Here is a 19,170-nt window from a genome sequence, read left to right as displayed (position 1 = left end):
TTACTGTATTTTAATGGCTATGCTCCCTATAGACATATAAACTGTATGTTTTGGATATGCTCCCTATAGACATATAAACTGTATGTTTTGGATATGCTCTCTATAGACATATTTACTGTATTTTAATGGATATGCTCCCTATAGACATATAAACTGTATGTTTTGGATATGCTCCCTATAGACATATAAACTGTATGTTTTGGATATGCTCTCTATAGACATATTTACTGTATTTTAATGGATATGCTCCCTATAGACATATAAACTGTATGTTTTGGATATGCTCTTTATAGACATATAAACTGTATGTTTTGGATATGCTCTCTATAGACATATAAACTGTATGTTTTGGATATGCTCTCTATAGACATATAAACTGTATGTTTTGGATATGCTCCCTATAGACATATAAACTGTATGTTTTGGATATGCTCTCTATAGACATATAAACTGTATGTTTTGGATATGCTCTCTATAAACATATTTACTGTATTTTAATGGATATGCTCCCTATAGACATATAAACTGTATGTTTTGGATATGCTCTTTATAGACATATAAACTGTATGTTTTGGATATGCTCTCTATAGACATATAAACTGTATGTTTTGGATATGCTCCCTATAGACATATAAACTGTATGTTTTGGATATGCTCTCTATAAACATATAAACTGTATGTTTTGGATATGCTCTCTATAGACATATAAACTGTATGTTTTGGATATGCTCCCTATAGACATATAAACTGTATGTTTTGGATATGCTCTCTATAGACATATAAACTGTATGTTTTGGATATGCTCTCTATAGACATATAAACTCTATGTTTTGGATATGCTCTCTATAGACATATAAACTGTATGTTTTGGATATGCTCTCTATAGACATATTTACTGTATTTTAATGGATATGCTCCCTATAGACATATAAACTGTATGTTTTGGATATGCTCCCTATAGACATATAAACTGTATGTTTTGGATATGCTCTCTATAGACATATTTACTGTATTTTAATGGATATGCTCCCTATAGACATATAAACTGTATGTTTTGGATATGCTCTTTATAGACATATAAACTGTATGTTTTGGATATGCTCTCTATAGACATATAAACTGTATGTTTTGGATATGCTCTCTATAGACATATAAACTGTATGTTTTGGATATGCTCCCTATAGACATATAAACTGTATGTTTTGGATATGCTCTCTATAGACATATAAACTGTATGTTTTGGATATGCTCCCTATAGACATATAAACTGTATGTTTTGGATATGCTCTCTATAAACATATAAACTGTATGTTTTTGATATGCTCTCTATAGACATATAAACTGTATGTTTTGGATATGCTCCCTATAGACATATAAACTGTATGTTTTGGATATGCTCTCTATAGACATATAAACTGTATGTTTTGGATATGCTCCCTATAGACATATAAACTGTATGTTTTGGATATGCTCTCTATAAACATAAACTGTATGTTTTGGATATGCTCCCTATAGACATATAAACTGTATGTTTTGGATATGCTCCCTATAGACATATAAACTGTATGTTTTGGATATGCTCCCTATAGACATATAAACTGTATGTTTTGGATATGCTCCCTATAGACATATAAACTGTATGTTTTGGATATGCTCTCTATAGACATATAAACTGTATGTTTTGGATATGCTCTCTATAAACATATTTACTGTATTTTAATGGATATGCTCCCTATAGACATATAAACTGTATGTTTTGGATATGCTCTTTATAGACATATAAACTGTATGTTTTGGATATGGTCTCTATAGACATATAAACTGTATGTTTTGGATATGCTCCCTATAGACATATAAACTGTATGTTTTGGATATGCTCTCTATAAACATATAAACGGTATGTTTTGGATATGCTCTCTATAGACATATAAACTGTATGTTTTGGATATGATCCCTATAGACATATAAACTGTATGTTTTGGATATGCTCTCTATAGACATATAAACTGTATGTTTTGGATATGCTCTCTATAGACATATAAACTGTATGTTTTGGATATGCTCTCTATAGACATATAAACTGTATGTTTTGGATATGCTCTCTATAGACATATAAACTGTATTTTTGGATATGCTCCCTATAGACATATAAACTGTATGTTTTGGATATGCTCTCTATAGACATATAAACTGTATGTTTTGGATATGCTCTCTATAGACATATAAACTGTATGTTTTGGATATGCTCTCTATAGACATATAAACTGTATGTTTTGGATATGCTCCCTATAGACATATAAACTGTATGTTTTGGATATGCTCTCTATAAACATATAAACTGTATGTTTTGGATATGCTCCCTATAGACATATAAACTGTATGTTTTTGATATGCTCTCTATAGACATATAAACTGTATGTTTTGGATATGCTCTCTATAGACATATAAACTGTATGTTTTAGATATGCTCTCTATAGACATATAAACTGTATGTTTTGGATATGCTCCCTATAGACATATAAACTGTATGTTTTAGATATGCTCTCTATAGACATATAAACTGTATGTTTTGGATATGCTCCCTATAGACATATAAACTGTATGTTTTGGATATGCTCCCTATAGACATATAAACTGTATGTTTTGGATATGCTCTCTATAGACATATAAACTGTATGTTTTAGATATGCTCTTTATAGACATATAAACTGTATGTTTTGGATATGCTCCCTATAGACATATAAACTGTATGTTTTGGATATTCTCTTTATAGACATATAAACTGTATGTTTTGGATATGCTCTCTATAGACATATAAACTGTATGTTTTGGATATGCTCTCTATAGACATATAAACTGTATGTTTTGGATATGCTCTCTATAGACATATAAACTGTATGTTTTGGATATGCTCTCTATAGACATATAAACTGTATGTTTTAGATATGCTCTTTATAGACATATAAACTGTATGTTTTAGATATGCTCTCTAAAGACATATAAACTGTATGTTTTGGATATGCTCTCTAAAGACATATAAACTGTATTTTTGGATATGCTCTCTAAAGACATATTTACTGTATTTTTGGATATGCTCTCTATAGACATATAAACTGTATTTTTGGATATGCTCCCTATAGACATATAAACTGTATGTTTTAGATATGCTCTCTAAAGACATATTTACTGTATTTTTGGATATGCTCTCCATAGAAATATTTAGTGTATGTTTGGATATACTCTCTAAGATATGGTAAATTTACTGAACTACTAATTAATGCTCTATATATTACTGATTTTTACATGTCTATGATTTTTATGTCTATGATTACGGTGCAGTAGCACCGAAACCGGTCAGATCTTGTCTTTTGTTTGGCCTTTTTAAGATTTTTTGCCACCTCCTGTGTGCTGCTTTAATTTTACAATAAAGGGTGTTCAATATTTTTAACTACAAGGCTTTTCGGAATTTTCTTTTTTCTATATTCATTATCAGCGGTAGTTTCAATTAACCACTTCCTTACTGAGCCTTCTAAGTGTTTCTTAGACACTTCCCTAAACAGCTGTGTTTTTTGGAGATCGAGTGTTGGTGACGTCAGCTCTTTACATCTAGGATTGGCCTATCTGGACCCATGTGATCGTGTTTTGGATATGCTCTTTATAGACATATAAACTGTATGTTTTGGATATGCTCTCTATAGACATATAAACTGTATGTTTTGGATATGCTCTCTATAGACATATAAACTGTATGTTTTGGATATGCTCTCTATAGACATATTTACTGTATTTTAATGGATATGCTCCCTATAGACATATAAACTGTATGTTTTGGATATGCTCTTTATAGACATATAAACTGTATGTTTTGGATATGCTCTCTATAGACATATAAACTGTATGTTTTGGATATGCTCCCTATAGACATATAAACTGTATGTTTTGGATATGCTCTCTATAAACATATAAACTGTATGTTTTGGATATGCTCTCTATAAACATATAAACTGTATGTTTTGGATATGCTCTCTATAGACATATAAACTGTATGTTTTGGATATGCTCCCTATAGACATATAAACTGTATGTTTTGGATATGCTCTCTATAAACATATAAACTGTATGTTTTGGATATGCTCTCTATAGACATATAAACTGTATGTTTTGGATATGCTCTCTATAGACATATAAACTGTATGTTTTAGATATGCTCTCTATAGACATATAAACTGTATGTTTTGGATATGCTCTCTATAGACATATAAACTGTATGTTTTGGATATGCTCTCTATAGACATATAAACTGTATGTTTTGGATATGCTCCCTATAGACATATTTACTGTATTTTAATGGCTATGCTCCCTATAGACATATAAACTGTATGTTTTGGATATGCTCCCTATAGACATATAAACTGTATGTTTTGGATATGCTCTCTATAGACATATTTACTGTATTTTAATGGATATGCTCCCTATAGACATATAAACTGTATGTTTTGGATATGCTCCCTATAGACATATAAACTGTATGTTTTGGATATGCTCTCTATAGACATATTTACTGTATTTTAATGGATATGCTCCCTATAGACATATAAACTGTATGTTTTGGATATGCTCTTTATAGACATATAAACTGTATGTTTTGGATATGCTCTCTATAGACATATAAACTGTATGTTTTGGATATGCTCTCTATAGACATATAAACTGTATGTTTTGGATATGCTCCCTATAGACATATAAACTGTATGTTTTGGATATGCTCTCTATAGACATATAAACTGTATGTTTTGGATATGCTCTCTATAAACATATTTACTGTATTTTAATGGATATGCTCCCTATAGACATATAAACTGTATGTTTTGGATATGCTCTTTATAGACATATAAACTGTATGTTTTGGATATGCTCTCTATAGACATATAAACTGTATGTTTTGGATATGCTCCCTATAGACATATAAACTGTATGTTTTGGATATGCTCTCTATAAACATATAAACTGTATGTTTTCGATATGCTCTCTATAGACATATAAACTGTATGTTTTGGATATGCTCCCTATAGACATATAAACTGTATGTTTTGGATATGCTCTCTATAGACATATAAACTGTATGTTTTGGATATGCTCTCTATAGACATATAAACTCTATGTTTTGGATATGCTCTCTATAGACATATAAACTGTATGTTTTGGATATGCTCTCTATAGACATATTTACTGTATTTTAATGGATATGCTCCCTATAGACATATAAACTGTATGTTTTGGATATGCTCCCTATAGACATATAAACTGTATGTTTTGGATATGCTCTCTATAGACATATTTACTGTATTTTAATGGATATGCTCCCTATAGACATATAAACTGTATGTTTTGGATATGCTCTTTATAGACATATAAACTGTATGTTTTGGATATGCTCTCTATAGACATATAAACTGTATGTTTTGGATATGCTCTCTATAGACATATAAACTGTATGTTTTGGATATGCTCCCTATAGACATATAAACTGTATGTTTTGGATATGCTCTCTATAGACATATAAACTGTATGTTTTGGATATGCTCCCTATAGACATATAAACTGTATGTTTTGGATATGCTCTCTATAAACATATAAACTGTATGTTTTGGATATGCTCTCTATAGACATATAAACTGTATGTTTTGGATATGCTCCCTATAGACATATAAACTGTATGTTTTGGATATGCTCTCTATAGACATATAAACTGTATGTTTTGGATATGCTCCCTATAGACATATAAACTGTATGTTTTGGATATGCTCTCTATAAACATAAACTGTATGTTTTGGATATGCTCCCTATAGACATATAAACTGTATGTTTTGGATATGCTCCCTATAGACATATAAACTGTATGTTTTGGATATGCTCCCTATAGACATATAAACTGTATGTTTTGGATATGCTCCCTATAGACATATAAACTGTATGTTTTGGATATGCTCTCTATAGACATATAAACTGTATGTTTTGGATATGCTCTCTATAAACATATTTACTGTATTTTAATGGATATGCTACCTATAGACATATAAACTGTATGTTTTGGATATGCTCTTTATAGACATATAAACTGTATGTTTTGGATATGGTCTCTATAGACATATAAACTGTATGTTTTGGATATGCTCCCTATAGACATATAAACTGTATGTTTTGGATATGCTCTCTATAAACATATAAACGGTATGTTTTGGATATGCTCTCTATAGACATATAAACTGTATGTTTTGGATATGATCCCTATAGACATATAAACTGTATGTTTTGGATATGCTCTCTATAGACATATAAACTGTATGTTTTGGATATGCTCTCTATAGACATATAAACTGTATGTTTTGGATATGCTCTCTATAGACATATAAACTGTATGTTTTGGATATGCTCTCTATAGACATATAAACTGTATTTTTGGATATGCTCCCTATAGACATATAAACTGTATGTTTTGGATATGCTCTCTATAGACATATAAACTGTATGTTTTGGATATGCTCTCTATAGACATATAAACTGTATGTTTTGGATATGCTCTCTATAGACATATAAACTGTATGTTTTGGATATGCTCCCTATAGACATATAAACTGTATGTTTTGGATATGCTCTCTATAAACATATAAACTGTATGTTTTGGATATGCTCCCTATAGACATATAAACTGTATGTTTTTGATATGCTCTCTATAGACATATAAACTGTATGTTTTGGATATGCTCTCTATAGACATATAAACTGTATGTTTTAGATATGCTCTCTATAGACATATAAACTGTATGTTTTGGATATGCTCCCTATAGACATATAAACTGTATGTTTTAGATATGCTCTCTATAGACATATAAACTGTATGTTTTGGATATGCTCCCTATAGACATATAAACTGTATGTTTTGGATATGCTCCCTATAGACATATAAACTGTATGTTTTGGATATGCTCTCTATAGACATATAAACTGTATGTTTTAGATATGCTCTTTATAGACATATAAACTGTATGTTTTGGATATGCTCCCTATAGACATATAAACTGTATGTTTTGGATATTCTCTTTATAGACATATAAACTGTATGTTTTGGATATGCTCTCTATAGACATATAAACTGTATGTTTTGGATATGCTCTCTATAGACATATAAACTGTATGTTTTGGATATGCTCTCTATAGACATATAAACTGTATGTTTTGGATATGCTCTCTATAGACATATAAACTGTATGTTTTAGATATGCTCTTTATAGACATATAAACTGTATGTTTTAGATATGCTCTCTAAAGACATATAAACTGTATGTTTTGGATATGCTCTCTAAAGACATATAAACTGTATTTTTGGATATGCTCTCTAAAGACATATTTACTGTATTTTTGGATATGCTCTCTATAGACATATAAACTGTATTTTTGGATATGCTCCCTATAGACATATAAACTGTATGTTTTAGATATGCTCTCTAAAGACATATTTACTGTATTTTTGGATATGCTCTCCATAGAAATATTTAGTGTATGTTTGGATATACTCTCTAAGATATGGTAAATTTACTGAACTACTAATTAATGCTCTATATATTACTGATTTTTACATGTCTATGATTTTTATGTCTATGATTACGGTGCAGTAGCACCGAAACCGGTCAGATGTTGTCTTTTGTTTGGCCTTTTTAAGATTTTTTGCCACCTCCTGTGTGCTGCTTTAATTTTACAATAAAGGGTGTTCAATATTTTTAACTACAAGGCTTTTCGGAATTTTCTTTTTTCTATATTCATTATCAGCGGTAGTTTCAATTAACCACTTCCTTACTGAGCCTTCTAAGTGTTTCTTAGACACTTCCCTAAACAGCTGTGTTTTTTGGAGATCGAGTGTTGGTGACGTCAGCTCTTTACATCTAGGATTGGCCTATCTGGACCCATGTGATCGTGTTTTGGATATGCTCTTTATAGACATATAAACTGTATGTTTTGGATATGCTCTCTATAGACATATAAACTGTATGTTTTGGATATGCTCTCTATAGACATATAAACTGTATGTTTTGGATATGCTCTCTATAGACATATTTACTGTATTTTAATGGATATGCTCCCTATAGACATATAAACTGTATGTTTTGGATATGCTCTTTATAGACATATAAACTGTATGTTTTGGATATGCTCTCTATAGACATATAAACTGTATGTTTTGGATATGCTCCCTATAGACATATAAACTGTATGTTTTGGATATGCTCTCTATAAACATATAAACTGTATGTTTTGGATATGCTCTCTATAAACATATAAACTGTATGTTTTGGATATGCTCTCTATAGACATATAAACTGTATGTTTTGGATATGCTCCCTATAGACATATAAACTGTATGTTTTGGATATGCTCTCTATAAACATATAAACTGTATGTTTTGGATATGCTCTCTATAGACATATAAACTGTATGTTTTGGATATGCTCTCTATAGACATATAAACTGTATGTTTTAGATATGCTCTCTATAGACATATAAACTGTATGTTTTGGATATGCTCTCTATAGACATATAAACTGTATGTTTTGGATATGCTCTCTATAGACATATAAACTGTATGTTTTGGATATGCTCTCTATAGACATATAAACTGTATGTTTTGGATATGCTCTCTATAGACATATAAACTGTATGTTTTGGATATGCTCTCTATAGACATATAAACTGTATGTTTTGGATATGCTCTCTATAGACATATTTACTGTATTTTAATGGATATGCTCTCTATAGACATATTTACTGTATTTTAATGGATATGCTCTCTATAGACATATTTACTGTATTTTAATGGATATGCTCTCTATAGACATATTTACTGTATTTTAATGGATATGCTCTCTATAGACATATAAACTGTATGTTTTGGATATGCTCCCTATAGACATATAAACTGTATGTTTTGGATATGCTCTCTATAGACATATAAACTGTATGTTTTGGATATGCTCTCTATAGACATATAAACTGTATGTTTTGGATATGCTCTCTTTAGACATATAAACTGTATGTTTTGGATATGCTCTCTATAGACATATAAACTGTATGTTTTGGATATGCTCTCTATAGACATATAAACTGTATGTTTTGGATATGCTCTCTATAGACATATAAACTGTATGTTTTGGATATGCTCTCTATAGACATATAAACTGTATTTTTGGATATGCTCTTTATAGACATATAAACTGTATGTTTTAGATATGCTCTCTAAAGACATATAAACTGTATGTTTTGGATATGCTCTCTATAGACATATAAACTGTATTTTTTGGATATGCTCTCTATAGACATATAAACTGTATTTTTGGATATGCTCTTTATAGACATATAAACTGTATGTTTTAGATATGCTCTCTAAAGACATATAAACTGTATGTTTTGGATATGCTCTCTAAAGACATATTTACTGTATTTTTGGATATGCTCTCTATAGAAATATTTAGTGTATGTTTGGATATACTCTCTAAGATATGGTAAATTTACTGAACTACTAATTATTGCTCTATATATTACTGATTTTTACATGTCTATGATTTTTATGTCTATGATTACGGTGCAGTAGCACCGAAACCGGTCAGATGTTGTCTTTTGTTTGGCCTTTTTAAGATTTTTTGCCACCTCCTGTGTGCTGTTTTAATTTTACAATAAAGGGTGTTCAATATTTTTAACTACAAGGCTTTTCGGAATTTTCTTTTTTCTATATTCATTATCAGTGGTAGTTTCGAGGAACCACTTCCTTACTGAGCCTTCTAAGTGTTTCTTAGACACTTCCCTAAACAGCTGTGTTTTTTGGAGATCGAGTGTTGGTGACGTCAGCTCTTTACATCTAGGATTGGCCTATCTGGACCCATGTGATCGGAATACGAAGAAGAGCACAGGTTACGCACAACAGGAGTTAGCCGGAGCTAAATCATCCTGACCTGGCTTTGTTTCCCTTCTTTGCCGAGAGGGTGAGTGATTACCTTCTTAATTCAGCAGTTTGGATTTGCCCGGGCGGCGTTCTGACGCACTATTAACAGAGGAGTCTGGTGGTCAGACAGAGGCAGCCAGGCAATGTATTTGTGAGTTACTTAATACTGATGCAAGGCAAAAGTACATTACAGTAACTTGATCTTATTAAACCACTGCTGGTAATTGACTGTATATCACCCCTTGTAATTGTGTGTGTTTTTGGGCAAACAAGTGTTTGGACTGCTGTTCAAGTCACCAACCGACATACACTGCTCACTGAACTTTGTTCATCAATTTATACAGATTTTTACAGTTACAGTATATATATATATATATGTGTGTGTGTGTGTGTGTATATATATATATATATAAATATATATATATGTGTGTGTGTGTGTGTGTATATACAGTATATATATATATATGTGTGTGTGTGTGTGTGTATACAGTATATATATATGTGTGTGTGTGTGTGTGTGTGTATATACAGTATATATATATATATATATATATGTGTGTGTGTGTGTATATACAGTATATATACATATATGTGTGTGTGTGTGTATATACAGTATATATATATATATATGTGTATGTGTATATACAGTATATATATATATATATAAATATATATATATATATACTGTTTATAAAATATATATTCTTTTTTTTAATACTTCACTTTTATGCATACACTTAATTTCAATTCTAGATGTATCTTGTGCATATTGCTTAATATCTTGTTACCTGTGCACATACATTTAAATTAAACAGCTAGGATGAGTAAATATTTTTAGCATATTTATTAAATATGGCCTCTATGTTCAACATGTGTTTTAAAAAAAATAAAAAATTATGTATTCTGCACGATGCACTTTTGAAGTTATGTTATAAAGATATTTGTATCTTTTAAACTGTATTTAATAGTAACTACCAAGTACTGTGCCTCATTTTTGGTACCATCTTTAAACACTTATTATTGTCAATTGGTGCCACCTTTAAAGTGACATTAAAACCCTGAAATTTTCTTTCATGATTCAGATGAAACATAGAATTATAAACAACTTTCCAGTTTACTTCTATTACCTAATTTTTTTGTTCTCTTTGTATTCCTTGTTGAAAAGCATACCTTGGTATGCTCAGGAGATAGGATCTAGCTGCTGATTGGTTGCTGCACAGATTTACCTCATATTGACTTACCACTGTGTTCAGCTAGCTCCCAGTAGTGCATAGCTGCTCCTTCAATAAAGGATACCAAGATAAAGAATAAAATATTTGGGTTTTATGTCCCTTTAAATCCTGCTTTTTCCCCCGTCTGTTCTCCTTGTTGATCCAGTTATTTCTGCTTTCACTACCTTTTGAAATGATACACTGATTCATACATTTCCTCCTGAACTCACTACTGAGCTCTATAATACGTCTCTATTACACCTCTATAAAAAGCTCAACAACAAAAAGAACGTACTATCTTCCCTCCTAGTATAATGCAGCCTGTCTCCCTGTTAATAATGCTACACATACCTGGGTGTGTCATGTTACTGCAGACTACCATTTATATACAGGGAGTGCAGAATTATTAGGCAAGTTGTATTTTTGAGGATTAATTTTATTATTGAACAACAACCATGTTCTCAATGAACCCAAAATACTCATTAATATCAAAGCTGAATATTTTTGGAAGTAGTTTTTAGTTTGTTTTTAGTTTTAGCTATTTTAGGGGGATATCTGTGTGTGCAGGTGACTATTACTGTGCATAATTATTAGGCAACTTAACAAAAAACAAATATATACCCATTTCAATTATTTATTTTTACCAGTGAAACCAATATAACATCTCAACATTCACAAATATACATTTCTGACATTCAAAAACAAAACAAAAACAAATCAGTGACCAATATAGCCACCTTTCTTTGCAAGGACACTCAAAAGCCTGCCATCCATGGATTCTGTCAGTGTTTTGATCTGTTCACCATCAACATTGCGTGCAGCAGCAACCACAGCCTCCCAGACACTGTTCAGAGAGGTGTACTGTTTTCCCTCCTTGTAAATCTCACATTTGATGATGGACCACAGGTTCTCAATGGGGTTCAGATCAGGTGAACAAGGAGGCCATGTCATTAGATTTTCTTCTTTTATGCCCTTTCTTGCCAGCCACGCTGTGGAGTACTTGGACGCGTGTGATGGAGCATTGTCCTGCATGAAAATCATGTTTTTCTTGAAGGATGCAGACTTCTTCCTGTACCACTGCTTGAAGAAGGTGTCTTCTAGAAACTGGCAGTAGGACTGGGAGTTGAGCTTGACTCCATCCTCAACCCGAAAAGGCCCTACAAGCTCATCTTTAATGATACCAGCCCAAACCAGTACTCCACCTCCACCTTGCTGGCGTCTGAGTCGGACTGCAGCTCTCTGCCCTTTACCAATCCAGCCACGGGCCCATCCATCTGGCCCATCAAGACTCACTCTCATTTCATCAGTCCATAAAACCTTAGAAAAATCAGTCTTGAGATATTTCTTGGCCCAGTCTTGACATTTCAGCTTGTGTGTCTTGTTCAGTGGTGGTCGTCTTTCAGCCTTTCTTACCTTGGCCATGTCTCTGAGTATTGCACACCTTGTGCTTTTGGGCACTCCAGTGATGTTGCAGCACTGAAATATGGCCAAACTGGTGGCAAGTGGCATCTTGGCAGCTGCATGCTTGACTTTTCTCAGTTCATGGGCAGTTATTTTGCGCCTTGGTTTTTCCACAAGCTTCTTGCGACCCTGTTGACTATTTTGAATGAAACGCTTGATTGTTCGATGATCACGCTTCAGAAGCTTTGCAATTTTAAGAGTGCTGCATCCCTCTGCAAGATATCTCACTATTTTTGACTTTTCTGAGCCTGTCAAGTCCTTCTTTTGACCCATTTTTCCAAAGGAAAGGAAGTTGCCTAATAATTATGCACACCTGATATAGGGTGTTGATGTCATTAGACCACACCCCTTCTCATTACAGAGATGCACATCACCTAATATGCTTAATTGGTAGTAGGCTTTCGAGCCTATACAGCTTGGAGTAAGACAACATGCATAAAGAGGATGATGTGGTCAAAATACTCATTTGCCTAATAATTCTGCACTCCCTGTACTGTGTGTATCATATTTATCAGAGATTAAGAAGCACGTTAAAAAGAGCTGCAAAATAAAATTTCGATAAGCATTTAAAATTGTCCTTTTTTCAGTAAAAATGTCAGGATTTTGTTACAGGATGCACTTCCTGATAAAAAAACTTTTTCTAAAATATATTAAGTATATTTATTCTCTCTGCTTTTCTGTGATGAATTAAAAGCCAGATATATAGAGCTCCTGCACTAAGCTAAACAATCACTGCGTACATTGTTGCAGGTAAACTGTGAAAGGAAATTACACCATCTCATCATATGTGGTTTACTTTACCAGTTAATTTCCCCTACATTATTTAATTTGTGCAGTCAAGTAAACTTCATTTACAGAATCCCTGTCTTTATGGAAATAAGTATTTTCTTGTTTCTTTTCTCTCTTAAGTGTTGCTTGATATATATTATGTAAGGGTCTGCACCACAGGCTTAAAGGCCGTTTTTGCCAGGGTGATAGTACACATATTTTTGTACTTCCCTGGGCTAGCTCCCATTCCTAGCACTTGCTTCCCACACTGCTCTTTTCTTGATATAATATTTTTGTACCCAGTATACTTAGGCCGAGTTGCCCATAGTCCTGGGTTTCCCTTGTGGTAGATCCCAAGCTAGGAATACATCACATACATACATATATACATATTTTTTCCAAGATTTACTGAGCATAACCTCTTGAACCCCTTGACACAATGCATTCTTATCCAAGGATGGTCTTTACTCTATCAGATGAGAATTGGGAAGCAGAACTAACTGCCACTCTATCTATGTCTAGCCTAGAAGAGAGTCAGGATAAAGAGAATACTCCAACCAATATTTATGGAGCTTTTAAGCAATATGAAAAGCTACTTGTTAAACAAGTGAAACTTAGGGCAGAAACATTGAGCCTGCAAAACTATATAAAAACAAAAATCATCACCAGAGGGTTAAGACTGAGACTTGATCCAGGTACTAACCTCAGAGAGGATGAAGGGGGGGGGGGGAGGAATTTATGGAAGACTGGAATTCAAGTCTTTCTGAGTGTTCCATAACCCTCATGAATAAAATGGTCAAACGAAATCAAGAGAGATTAGATAGTACCATTGTGAAAGCTGAAGAATCACTAAAACGAGTGAATAATTTTGAGAATAATCCCAACTTTGGGAAACTCAATGATGAAATAAAGGAACAAATAGCTAGGCTACAAACAGATATTAAACTAAGAAAGGGATGGAAATTTTCAAGGGACAATGATGACTATAAAAATAATAGAGTATACAGTTATATAACAGCAAGAGGGTCCTATGATTTGGGGACAGATGGGTCTGATATTGAAACAGATACCCCTAAAAGTGGAACCAATAACCAACAAGGTTTTTTTGGGGCAGGAGGAGAGGGGGTAGGAAGAGATGTAGGAGGAAGCAATACCAACTCCAGAGAAAGGCCCTACCCCTCCAGGCAAAGGAGACTACAGAATAAAAATAAAAATCAGGAAAGATTTCAGCAGAATCGACCTCAGAGATTTTGAGGATGCAGGGGATTTTAGCATCCCCAAAATTAGATCTCCAGGTTGTCAATCTGTCTTCCTTAAAACTCAATGCAGCTCATATGAGTGTTTTAAAGAAATGTCTATCCTTCTGCCCTACTAACAACTTTGACAAATTTAATTTCCTCAAAGATCTACATCTATTTGCAAGGCGAATTGTACTATCGCAGATAATGAAAGGTAAAAGTAAATATTTGGTTGAAGATGTTGCACTGAGTGGGGAAGACAGACAGGCCATCCAGGATCTGCAAGATCTCCTAATGGAAGGAGCAAATAACCAGCTGCCCCTCTCTCAGCAAGAGCAAGGCATTCCCCAGACTAAGATACCGTCTATTTTTAGACCCAAATCAAAATATATGCCCCAGCTTTCCATGGTACCCGCTGTAAATATCTTTGTTAAGCAAGTAGAAAAGGACATCTACAAACTACCAAATCTTGGCCTAGTTAATGACAACCTATCTAACACTGAAAGAAGGGCCATGAATGAGCTAATGAATGCTAAAGAAATGGTCATAAAACCAGCGGACAAGGGTGGCAACCTTGTCCTCTGGGATGAGAACAAGTATACACTTGAGGTTAAAAGGCAGCTCCTTGATAAAGACCAGTATCAGTGCCTCACATTTATCCCCATCTCCTCCCTACAATCTTCCCTCTATAAAATGCTGAATGATGCAAAAATTGAGGGCACCATCACCTGGGCAGAATTTAAATATTTGTACCCAGAGTTCCCTGTGTTGCCAGTGTTTTATTGCATCCCTAAAATTCATAAAAATCTAACTAACCCCCCAGGGAGACCTATTATAGCTGGCATAGGAAGTCTTACTGAGAATCTGGGTAACTACATTGATTCCTTCCTGAGGCCATTTCTTAGCACCATGCCCTCCTTTGTGCTTGATACATCTGACTTTCTACGTAAGATAGATGGACTATCTATTCCTCAGGGAGCATTACTTGTATTCCTAGATGTAGAAGGACTCTATTCGTCCATTCCACACAGGGTCGGCATACAAGCCAGTGAACACTTCCTAAAAACAAGATGGCAGTCTTGCTGCAAGCATACGGAATTTGAAGTCCAATTATTAACTTTTGTCCTGACTAGTAACATCTTTATGTTTGATGGCAAAATCTACAAACAACTAAGAGGGACAGCAATAGGCGCTACATGCGCAACCTACTTATGCCTGTCTTCATATCGGCTCCTGGGAGATGAATGAGGTATACCAGCAAACCCACTTTGAGAAGAACATCCACATATGGCTACAATATGTGGATGACATCTTCATGATATGGGAGGATACTGTTGAAAGTCTAAGAGAATTTGTCTCCATTTTGAACAAGAATGAAAAAAACATTACTCTCACTCTTCAGTATAGTGAAGTTGAACTTGCATTCTTGGATGTTAAAGTTAGTGTAACACACACTAACTTTAAGTTAGATTTTGTAGAACAAATATATGCAAAACAGTTGTTATAGCAGACCATATAAATAAAGGTTGTGTCTCACATAATCTATAGTGGGTATTTTATCTGGAAATACACACATATAAACTGAGTGAGTGGAGTTTAATATGAGAGTTAAAACTGTTGTGGCCAATAAGTGAGTTAGATTGTGGTTCTCACTAAAAAGTTGTAATTGAATGAAATAACAGTTTTAACTCTAAAGGTTTAGGACTGCATAGCAAACATATGATAAAAGGAAAAATATGGGTTTGTAGCAAACAGTAAATATGAGGCAAAAATTACAAAAGAGATAATGTCCAGAAAACAAAAGAAAAAGTAACGTTTTTGTGAAAAAATGTAAAAGTGACAAAATGGTTTTATGACAAAAATATATAAGATATGTCCAGCAATGACTCACCTCCGGAGGGAGAAAAAGTAGCAATGGTGGTTCAGTGATTGTTTTTAAGGCAAACCGCTGAAGTAGTTTGAGGGGAGAGCAGCTTACAGAGCTGCAGCGTCCTGTTCTGTGTAAACCGGAAGTGCGGAGGTCCGTGAAACCGGAAGTGGATAGATGACACGCAAACAGCGTGTGTTCAGTAGCACAGAGGGAAGTCAGAGTCCTCAGTGAGAGCGGCTGTGCAGGGAAGCATGCAACTTCAATACCAAGCAAGGTATTGAATGTTGCAGGCTCCTTTATAGCCAGGACTCAGTTAGGAATATATCTTTTAAAGAGACAGGCATTTGGTATTATGACAGTTAGAGTAGAGAGAGGTATTTTAGTGACAAAAAACTATCGTAAGGACACTGCAACAAATAGTCTCCTTTTTGGCTTCAAGTCACCATCCTGCTCACTTGAAAAGAGGTATCCCTAGAGGACAGTTTCTGAGACTGCGCAGAAACTGTTCCTCTAGAGAAAAATATATTAAACATGCTACCAAAAAGGAACAACATTTTCTAGACAGAGGATACTCCAAACGAGTGGTAAAAGGGGCAAAAAACGATGCAGGATGCACCGATAGAGACAGCCTACTTTTCCCAAAAGAAAAGGTAAAAAATACAAAACTTAGATTCATAAGTGAATTTAATTGTCACTGGAGTGGACTACAAGAAATACTCAGTAAGAATTGGAATGTCCTCACAAGCGATGAAAGTGTGGGAGGATATCCAGGTTTAACCGCAAGGCGGGCACCCAGCCTACGGGATAAACTGGTAAGAAGCCAATATGTTTCCCAACAAGGGAAAAACTGGCTCTCCCAGAATAAAATTCGAGGCAATCTCCCATGTGGAAAATGTGTTACTTGTAAATACATGGTAAAAACCAAAGAGTTTGGTACCCATACAGGCAAGGTGTATAAGCTTAAACACTTTGTCAACTGTAATACTGAGGGGGTTGTGTACCTGCTATCTTGTTTGTGTCCACATTCTATGTGGGCAAAACAAAAAGAGTGATCAAAGATCGCATCACGGAACACTGTGATGATATTAAAATAAAAATTAAAAGAGCAATGTGGCTAAACACTTTGAGAAATGTCATGCTTGTAATCCTGACTCTCTAAGGGTAATAGGCATAGATAGAGGTATTACCAATGGCAGAGGAGGTGACAATGACAAAATACTCCTTAGAAAAGAATGTAGATGGATATCCACTTTGGATACTCAATTTCCCAATGGTCTCAATTATAAACTAAACTTGACATGGCTTGCTTCCTATAGTAATGTATTTTACATTCTGATAGGTAAAACATACTGAACAGCATATCTAGTTACCATTTAAAGCATAAACCATGTATACATAGACTATTATCAGTTTAAATGTTGCATACTGTATTTAATAATCACCTAAGGTAAAAAACTTTCTAACATTTTTTTCCTTGGTTGCAATCTGTTCTTAAATGTATTGTTTAATCATACTATATTTTAACGGCTTGTGGAATAATTTCTGCAAGAATGCATATACTTTCACCTACCAGTAGGGGTGTAGCATATGTTATGCTATAAAAAGCAAAAGTTCCAGTCTCTAGCACTCGCCCTGACGAACCCCCGCCTTACTGACAGACGAGGGGGTGAAACACGCGTCGGCATCAGCTGACCTACCATGTGACCTTGTGTACCATCCTGCGTCCAGCTTGACAAGCAGTGGGATATCTTTTCAGCTCAACCCTGGGAAACTATCAATGTGTGCCGCAATACAAAGAGACTCTAACAGCACTGGCGGTTTCCAGAAGGAAGGTGTAGTATGTCGATATTGCACTCTGCTTAAAGGGACATTGTACCTGGCCGTATGCAGCTTAAAGTCAATAGTGCCAATGCCAGAAGTACCTGTTTTCATGGATAACAAACTGCCTGTGTTGACACCGGTCGAGGAGGTCTAACTGAGCACATAATTCAAGCACACACTTAAGGGGAATATTGTTTCCTACTGCAATTGTAACTTTCTGCATGGAAATTTGAATGGGATTGTCCTATGATTCTTTGGGACTCTCTTATTAACACAGCTAGCTTTGCCATGCCTGAGCATGCTAATCCTATATGTAAACTGCTTGTTCTCTTTCCTTAAACATCATTGCTGGCTTTAGAGTGTATGATTACTCAACTTAGATCCCATTTTTTACCTGCCCAGGATATACCTCTTTAATCTTCTGGGGTTCTGTGTGCAGCAGGGTGTAGTTGTTCTAATATACACTCTACCTATCTCTTGCTATTGTCTGCTTAGCATAATGATGTTTTATATATGCAAATCTTGTCAACTATGAGCCTGTTTGCGATGTATGTATTCTATTGATAACCTAGATCCCTTGATATTAGACTGCCCAGGCTATACCTCCACAAACATTGCAATCTGTTCTTAAATGTATTGTTTAATCATACTATATTTTAACGGCTTGTGGAATAATTTCTGCAAGAATGCATATACTTTCACCTACCAGTAGGGGTGTAGCATATGTTATGCTATAAAAAGCAAAAGTTCCAGTCTCTAGCACTCGCCCTGACGAACCCCCGCCTTACTGACAGACGAGGGGGTGAAACG

The sequence above is a fragment of the Bombina bombina genome, chromosome 2, assembly GCF_027579735.1.
Source record: "Bombina bombina isolate aBomBom1 chromosome 2, aBomBom1.pri, whole genome shotgun sequence".
In the NCBI taxonomy this organism is placed as follows: Eukaryota; Metazoa; Chordata; class Amphibia; order Anura; family Bombinatoridae; genus Bombina; species Bombina bombina.
Note: the sequence above shows the minus strand (reverse complement) of the source record.